Source organism: Setaria italica, chromosome V (assembly GCF_000263155.2).
Source record: "Setaria italica strain Yugu1 chromosome V, Setaria_italica_v2.0, whole genome shotgun sequence".
Classification (NCBI taxonomy): Eukaryota; Viridiplantae; Streptophyta; class Magnoliopsida; order Poales; family Poaceae; genus Setaria; species Setaria italica.
Genome location: NC_028454.1, coordinates 28,650,956 through 28,659,601, shown reverse-complemented (window position 1 = coordinate 28,659,601; position 8,646 = coordinate 28,650,956). Strand labels below are relative to the sequence as shown.

At 49.3% G+C, this 8,646-nt stretch overlaps 1 long non-coding RNA gene across 1 annotated transcript; it reads right to left on the bottom strand.

Annotated features, from left to right (window-relative positions):
• Window positions 1-1,616: 1,616 nt before the first annotated feature.
• On the bottom strand, window positions 1,617-2,764 carry LOC101765835. The gene is made up of 3 exons (XR_215251.3): window positions 2,497-2,764; window positions 2,314-2,381; window positions 1,617-1,879 (listed from the first exon to the last, which is right to left on the bottom strand). It is a non-coding gene; the product is annotated as an uncharacterized LOC101765835 (long non-coding RNA).
• Between the last annotated feature and the right edge of the window lie 5,882 nt (window positions 2,765-8,646).

Sequence of the window (8,646 nt, the reverse complement as noted above, 5' to 3'; positions counted from 1 at the left end):
GATCGGGGACGCCCACCCTAGCATTGGGTGGTGGGCCCCTGTCGCGCTGCGCTATATAAACAGGGTGGGGGCTATGGCTCGGCTCACGAGGTTTGCCGCTGCCAGCCGCCCCACCGACACACCTACCGATCTAGGTCTTGCGTAGTAGCGACGGGAAGCACCGCCGCCACCACGCCGGCAATGCAACTGCACTCCGCGTCGCTGCCTTGCGCAGATCTTCAAGAACAGAACCAGCGATGGCCAGCAGCTCTGCTGCTTCCACCCCTAGGGGTGAAGGTACCCCTACCTCTCTCTCTATCACTCTCGGTTGACACCAGAAACCCCAAGAACTTCATATTTATTATGATCCCAACTAGATATGCATCTAGAGATCCTAGGCATGCACCTAACAATTTGGACCTATGCCATACTTGAAGGTAGTAAATTGGACTTTTTCCAATAATATATGGATGATTGTATGTAAGATGGACTCCAAACATATTTGAAGGAATATGTGATTACTAAAAGAAATGCATGGCTTAAACCAAGGTAGTTAATTGTCAACTATTCTGGGTATATAGGAACAGTGAACTTGCATAGTTCCCCCACCCAACACAGGAACTGCTGACTACTTGCAAATCTCTCCTCTCCTCTCCAACTAAAAACGTAAGAAGGGGACTTTTTTTTTGTCGTACGACCCACGGGAGGCTGACCTTTCGCTTCGCCAACTCGCGTGTATCACCGTCCGATGTCCGTCATTCGCGCGAGCTATGCCTACCCTTTCGTCCTGCTGAAGATGTTTCCGCACCTGCTCCCACAAAATCCGTCTCCTAATCCACTCCGTCACCCTACCCGATCCTCATCCAGAGTCGGCCGGCTCGCAGTCCACCCCGCTGCCGCCCGCCAAGCTGCCCTTGCCACCGTTGGCATCCCCTGGCCGGGTTCACCGTCTGCGCTCGCGTCCACGGCCGCCTCTCTGCGCTCAGCCCTAACTGCCCGCCGCCGCAGCCGGACCCCGAGCAGGAGTGGCCTCCGTTCGCGCGGCGGCCGGCGTAGCCCGGCATGCGGGAGCCGATGGAATCTGATCCACACGTGCTGCTACAGTGGACGCCTGGAGGAGGCAGCACATCACCCATCCTATGGTGGCATGGCCCTTTCCTGCTCTTTCTAGGCAATGTAAAAAGATCACAAATGTCTGTGTTGTATAATTTGAAACTTTGAGTTGAAACATGAGTTGCATAATTCCTTAATTTTATAACATAGTGTAACTCATTTTTTGTTTTGCATGTAGTAAGGCACGGGTACGATCCTAGTAAACCAATACAACAACACAATAAACAAATGCACACCCATAAAAGGCCAGTGACCAATGGCCAATTATTAGTGAAAATTACAAAGGAAATTCTAAAAGGAAGCAACGGTGAACAGTAAAGAGAAACCAGGACCCTGTCCATCACTAATAGATGAAAAACGACAAGGAAACTCTAAAATGTGAAAGATGGTGGAAAATTACCATAATCTAGAAGAGTTCTTCAACACAAGCCATTTATGAAACAAGCATCAACTTAACAAGATCAAAGCATAACTTCATGTGTGCCTTAACATGACAAAAACATGTGTCATAAAGCACCTCCATGGAATTTAAACTACTACATTTAGGAAAGTTGAATGCATACCATCAGAGATTAGCATTTTCCATCACTAGTATAATTCAGTTCAACATCATAGAAAAAGCGCACTTGATTCTAACAGTGTTTTGAAGCTTCACCGCGGCAGCTTGTCAGGACTGAGATCAACAACATCCCGAGCTTCACTACAGAAGGAACTGCAGCAACACAGTGAGTACCAGAGCTTCTCCATAGACCACATGCAGATGCACTCGTATTGTTTTTGGCACAACCTGTGAAAATGTTAAATTAACAGTGACATGTGTATCAATCTTACATCTCCAATCAGCGTTGCTCTCTTGAGCACATGCACAAGCTTCTCCTATCTACTATCTTAAAGGACCAATGACGAGTTAAAAAAAATAACATAGACTTATAAGTGATCCCTGCCTTGGATATGAAAATAACATTTGGCCATGTTTGCAATTGATACTTAAAATTTATAACACCTGTTTCGTTACAAACACTCAAAATTGAATGCATCCATGTCATGAAACACACGTGCTTCAGAGGAATTTCAAAGTTCGTTCTTTATTTTACTTAGAAAAGTGAAAGAAGGTTAAGTGAAATCAATTTTAGATCATTTAGATGGCTGATGCCCCGCTCCCTGTCATTTAGACTGGGCATCTCGCTAGGGACGTGGAGGACAACAAACTAAACTCCGCACCTTCGTAGGTAGCCATCGTCGCTTCCCTATGTGACTATGTAGCTATCTCCGCGTGCTTCCCCCTTCTTCTGCAGTAAAGGACATCAGCCAATAGCCTTGGTAATGGTGGCTCACGCTCACTTGCTGGCGCTTCAGTGAGGGTTGCCAGAAGTTGCGCCGAGGAAGATCATAGGGGCTGCTCACCTAGGTATACGACGGGCGGTGGCCATATGCGACTTGGCCAGAGAAGGCACGGGAAGAAGCGGCAGCGGCACGGTCTCTGTGTGGCTGGCGACGGCAAGCTCCGAGCGGCAGCGGCTTCCTCCGGCGCCTGCGAAGAGTACTCCGCGGCCGTTGCCGTTTTTCCTGGCTAATTAGGAATTAACATGGGTAGTTAGGCAATATATATATACTTCCCAGTTCCCACCGGATCATCAGATTGCTATTCGTTTTAGCTTCTCAAGATATATAGTTCGGTAATGCTACTACCCGGTCGTCCGACCTAACCTACAAAATTGGACGCTCGCTCACAGCTCATAGTGCTTGCTTAATTATTAATCTCGCTGGCCAACTTTCCACCATGAATACGTGTCTCATCCCTGCCCATATGAACTTTTACTAGAAAGCGCCCTGAAGTGCAGGTAACTCTGGACCACTCATTCACCTTCCTTTCTTCTTTTGCTCTTATCCCTTTCCCATAGAGAAGAACACCATGTCCCTTGAGATCCTGTTGCGAGGTGCCCTGGACTCGGTACTGCTCCTCGACGGCAGCGGCCAGCGGGTTGTGCCACGGGGCGTGCTGCACATAGGGGCTGCTGCAAGGGCACGGCGATGTGGATGCAGTAGGCCATGGCGGAATACGGTGGAGCAGCAACACACTGATTGGCCTACTCCCGCATTGTAATGATGCTCGATTTCTATGGGACCTCACTTTCATCGTCATCTGCATGGACGTGCTCATCGACACGCACACCCCGACCATGTACATGGACTTCACCATGCGCCCGGGCTCCCAGATCCACCAGCCCGTCCTGGAGGGCTGGAACGCCTTCGTCTACATCGTCGACGGCGAGGGCGTCTTCGGCTAGGAGAAGTCGGCACCCATGTCGGCGCACCTACTGACGACTCCATGTTGCGATAGGTACCTCTTGATGTTGTAGTAGAGATTTTTGGATGTTGCAACAGTTGGCTTTTGATGTTTCATCTGTTTGCAACAGTCCAACTTGCTAGCAATCGGGTGTTGCACCAACTTGTTCACGATGTTGCATATGGTTGTTTTCTTTGTTTCGGCCTCTTTTTCTTTCGTTGTTGCAATGCTGTAAGAGATGATTTTTTGTTGTTGCAATGCTGTAAGAGATGCTTTTTTTGGTTGTTGCAATACTTGATTTGGTCGGGATCGCAAGATTGTTTCTATTCGAGATGTTGCAACTTGTGATTTTTATTGTTGCAATGTGTCTGTTTTGAATGTTGTACGAAGCGATTCGAGATGTTTCATGCACGTAAAGGTGTTGCAAATTTATCTTCTGATGAATGTTGCATGAAACATGATGAAAATGTTCCACATGAGGATTTTTTATCCTTGAGATGGATGGCGTGCATGAGTTCCAAAACTATTTTTAGTGCATATTTTCATGTTGCAAGTGTTGATTTTTTATGTTTTGATAGTTATTTTTCAATGTTGCGACGGAGCGTCCGATAAAAAAAATTATCGGACGTTCAGGTGCTAGCACATCCGTATATAGTTTTTGATATGCATCTAGACATGCATGTATTCTCAACTGATCGCGCGAGGAGGTAATTGCCTTGGTCACCAGGCGGCGCCATCGTCGCGTGAACGTGGAGGCTCGATTCTGATCGCGTGCAGTTGGAGAGAAAAAAACCGAGAAGCAAGGGAAGAGGCCGGCTGTTGACTCTCCTTCTTATGCGTGGTGGCGGGGCTCTTATGGCGCCGCCGACGTTGACAATGACCGCGTGTAGATGCAGACAGCCGTGCGTTGGCACGGGCGAGGGATGGGTAGGCGACGATGGACGACAGGGACGGCGTGCGGAGGAACCGCGGAGGTGCGATGGAGATGAAAAAGAGAGAAGGAGCAGGAGAAGTTACGGAAAGAAACTGACAGGCGATCTTTGCGGAGTTGATCTTGTTTTGGCGAGGGGGAAGATCGACGCCCGCAAGTCGTAGCGAGGATCGCGATTGCTCGATGGCAGACGCACAGCGAAGGGTGGGAGCCCGAAAGATCGCAAAAAAAATGTCTAGCTCATTCGTTTATTAAGAGAAGACTAGGAATGTGCCCGTGCGTTGCTGTTGCTACGAGCAAACGTGGGCAGAGGCATCAAGCAGCCCAGCAATATAGGTGTCCTTTAGAGAGAAAAAAAATATATAGCCGTGATGTTTGTCTTACTGGAGCTCACCCATCACCCATGCAATGCTATCAGCACCAAATATCGTACTCAAAACCTTTTTTTGCACCTGCAAACACCATGTCCAGACACCAGACTATAAACATTTTTTAAGTGGACTGCATCTTGTGTACGACCACCCGGAGTTGCAAGAAAGGCTACATTCCTGAATGAACGCATGATAAGCGTTCAAATATTTCCTCGGTGGAGTGCTGGACCAGGCCACACCCAGCAATAATTGAAGAGTACTATTGCATTCTCAACAATTGATTGGACCTGGTAAACATTGCCATAGAATTCAAGGAAGCCAAAGTTTTCTCCTGGGTGTAAGCTGGGACTACATATTTAGAGCAAATCCAATTCATTCTCGAGAAATTAACCATACATTCATGTAAAAAATCCTTGGTACACACAGTTCATTCTAAAAAACAAGCTAAAAGCCTAGAATGCTTGATAGATTTGAATGTTGAAGGCATATTAAGCACTTCACGACATTTACATTTAAAGTAATTAATTAAGACAATTAAAACACAAGCTCTATAACCCACCAATAATCCATCCAAATCGAAATGATTGAGGTGAAATTAAGATATAAAACAACAACACACTAGGAGAGTAACCTTCTATTGATAGGTAACAATAATTGACTGTACACTCTTGTTGCATAAATAAATCACATTTGAAGTTACAGGATCAAAGCACGAGCTTGAAACAAAAGAACGAATTGCAGGTCTTACAATGAAAAAGCCAACAAAACAAGAAGCTACTCCTATGGATCACATATACCTGACCAGAGGACCCAACCATAATGAGCACAAGGATGGAACTCAAGTACTGTAGTGTGTCCGAGAACAAGAATGAAACTAACATGGTCCGGTGATGACTCCTTTTCTGCCCGGCCTTTTGTTAATGGTTTCCACTTCAGGCTATTTACCCCATATTTTTCAGAGATCTTTCCTCAACAGAGGCCAGTGCCTCAAATTGATTTGCCTGAATTTTCTCCAATATAGATTGCTTGCATTGTTCATTATGCAAATTAAAGAAACTTAGAAGTAGAACTCTGCAAACAATGAATGTCAAACTTATGTTTTTAATGACAATAGTCCTAACCAGGTAGGATTTAACATGAGATTGAGATATCTGTATTAGTGTTCAACCCAGATAAACAGCTACAGAATCCTATTTAACAACAAACCTCATTGCTGAAACAAAACATAATCTTATTGGGAACAATCTGCAGATGCTAGGGTTTTAGAATCTTCCATTGCTTTATAAAAGTAGGACAGGTCAGGCATCCAATACTCCATCAATTGATAATAAAGTTCAGACTTCAGAAAAAATAATTAACCAAGTACAGTATCATTAATAAAGGCAGAACTAAATAATGAAGCTGTAATGTAAAGAACTAAAGGTCATGGTTCTCAAACTACCTGCTTGAAATGATATCCCCCCTGTCCTATCTAATTCCGTATTCTCTAACAGGGCAAAAATTGAACTCGAGGCAAGAACCACAAAGAAAAATACAGAAACATGCCATCAAGAAATAGCTAAGGGAAAAATATATAAACAATAGTGACAGGAGGGAACAACCTATAGGATACCTTAACAGCAAAATCTCTAGTTGCAACCTTCTTCCCAAGCTCCTTCGAAGCATCACTCAGCTTTACACCTAAAGGTTCAGGAAAGATTGGTAGATCAGAAGTTCAGAACCACTGCAAAGCATAACATCGTCCTGTGTGTTTAGATTACAACTGCAACCAGACATACTTGCTAGAAGGTAATAGATGGATTATGGGCTAACCCTAGAGGGTAGCTATATAGATGTCTTACATGGGCCTATTGGGCCCTAATACACACAGTACACCAACACTCCCCCGCAGTCTGAACTACCGACGCAGCGGAGTTGCAGACTGGACATGTAAAGAAAGGCACACACACAAGCCCCCCCACAGACGCAACTAGCCACAGGTGATGTTGAGGCTGGAGCGAAACTCGGTGAAGGCGGGTGACGAGAGGCCCTTGGTGAAGATGTCAGCAAACTGAGAGGTGGTCGGGACGTGGAGGACCCGAACATCGCCGATGGCGACCCGATCCCGGACGAAGTGAAGGTCGATCTCCACATGCTTGGTCCGCTGGTGCTGAATAGGGTTGGTGGAGAGGTACACCGCACTGACGTTGTCGCAGTAGACAAGAGTGCTCCGAGAAGAAGGAGTGTGGAGCTCGACAAGGAGCTGCCGAAGCCAGGATGCCTCAGCCACGCCGTTAGCGACAGCGCGGTACTCCGCCTCGGCACTGGAGCGGGAGACCACCGGCTGACGCTTGGACGACCAGGACACCAGGTTGCCGCCCAAAAAGACGGCGTAGCCGGAGGTAGAGCGCCTAGTGTCCGGACACCCGGCCCAGTCAGCGTCGGTGTAGACAACAAGCTCTGTGGAGGGAGACCGGTGAAGCAGGAGGCCGTAGTCCACAGTGCCCCGGAGGTAACGGAGTAAGCGCTTCAGAGCAGTGAGATGGGGCTCTCGGGGATCATGCATGTGAAGGCAAATCTGCTGAACTGCATAAGTGATATCTGGCCTGGTGAAGGTGAGGTACTGAAGGGCCCCAGCCAGACTCCGATATGCAGTAGCATCTGTCACAGGAGTGCCGGCGGCCTCGGACAACTTGGCCTGAGTATCAACTGGAGTGGAGCAGGGCTTGCAGTCAGTCATCCCAGCTCGCTCCAGGATATCAAGAGTATACTGCCGCTGGTGAAGAAAGAGGCCGGCCTGACGAGGCTCAACAGTGACCCCAAGAAAATGATGGAGCACACCCAGATCCTTCATAGCGAACTCCTGCTGAAGCGAGGTGATGATCCGCCGTAGGAGGGACGGACTGGAGGCAGTGAGGACAATGTCATCAACATAGAGCAGTAGATAAGCAGTCTCAGCTCCATGGTGATAAATGAACAGTGAAGTATCGGACTTGGCCTCCACAAAGCCCAGCGTCAGGAGGTAGGCAGCAAACCTCGAATACCAAGCTCGAGGGGCCTGCTTGAGGCCATAAAGGGACTTGTTGAGCCGGCAAACCATATCAGGCCGTGAAGAGTCAACAAACCCCGCTGGCTGGCTGCAGTAAACAGTCTCAGTCAGAGTGCCGTGCAGGAAGGCGTTCTTGACGTCGAGCTGATGCACGGGCCAGGCGCGGGAGAGAGCCAGTGAGAGAACAGTCCGGACAGTGGCTGGCTTGACCACCGGACTGAACGTCTCGTCGTAGTCGACACCAGGGTGCTGAGTGAAACCCCGGAGAACCCAGCGAGCCTTGTACCGCTCAAGAGTACCATCAGCCCGCCGCTTGTGAGTCCAGATCCACTTGCCGGTGACGACGTTGGAGCCAGGCGGACGGGGCACCAGATCCCAAGTCTGGTTGGCGAGGAGCGCCGCGTACTCCTCTTCCATCGCGCGGCGCCAGTGAGGATCCGACAGGGCGCCGCGGACGGAGGAGGGTACAGGAGAAACCTGCGGCGCGCCGGGCATCGCTGAAAGAGCCCGGGGCTGCAGGGTACCAGCCGCAAGTCGCGTCACCATAGGGTGAACGTGACGCGGGTGTCGGTGTAGGAGAGGCGGATGGTACACCGTCGGCGCGACACGGGCAGTCGGGGCCGGTGGAGGTGGTGGTGGTGTAGGTGGAGAAGAGTCCACCGGCGATGACGGAGGCGGCGACGGCGGTGGCGGGGCCGGCTGCAGGTCCAGTGGAGCCGGCCGCGCCCGACGCTGGTAGACGCGGACGGGCTGCGCAAACCGGACAGCAGGTGCTGCGGGCGGTGCCACCGGTCCCGTGCAGGGCGAAGGGGAAGAAGCAGCACCAGAGGCCGGCACCGTCGGACCCGTGCTGAGCGCAGGGTCAGGGACAGTACCGGTGGACGTCGAGTCCGAGGAGAACCACGGCGGAGCAGTACCTGCAGGACAGAACGGTAGC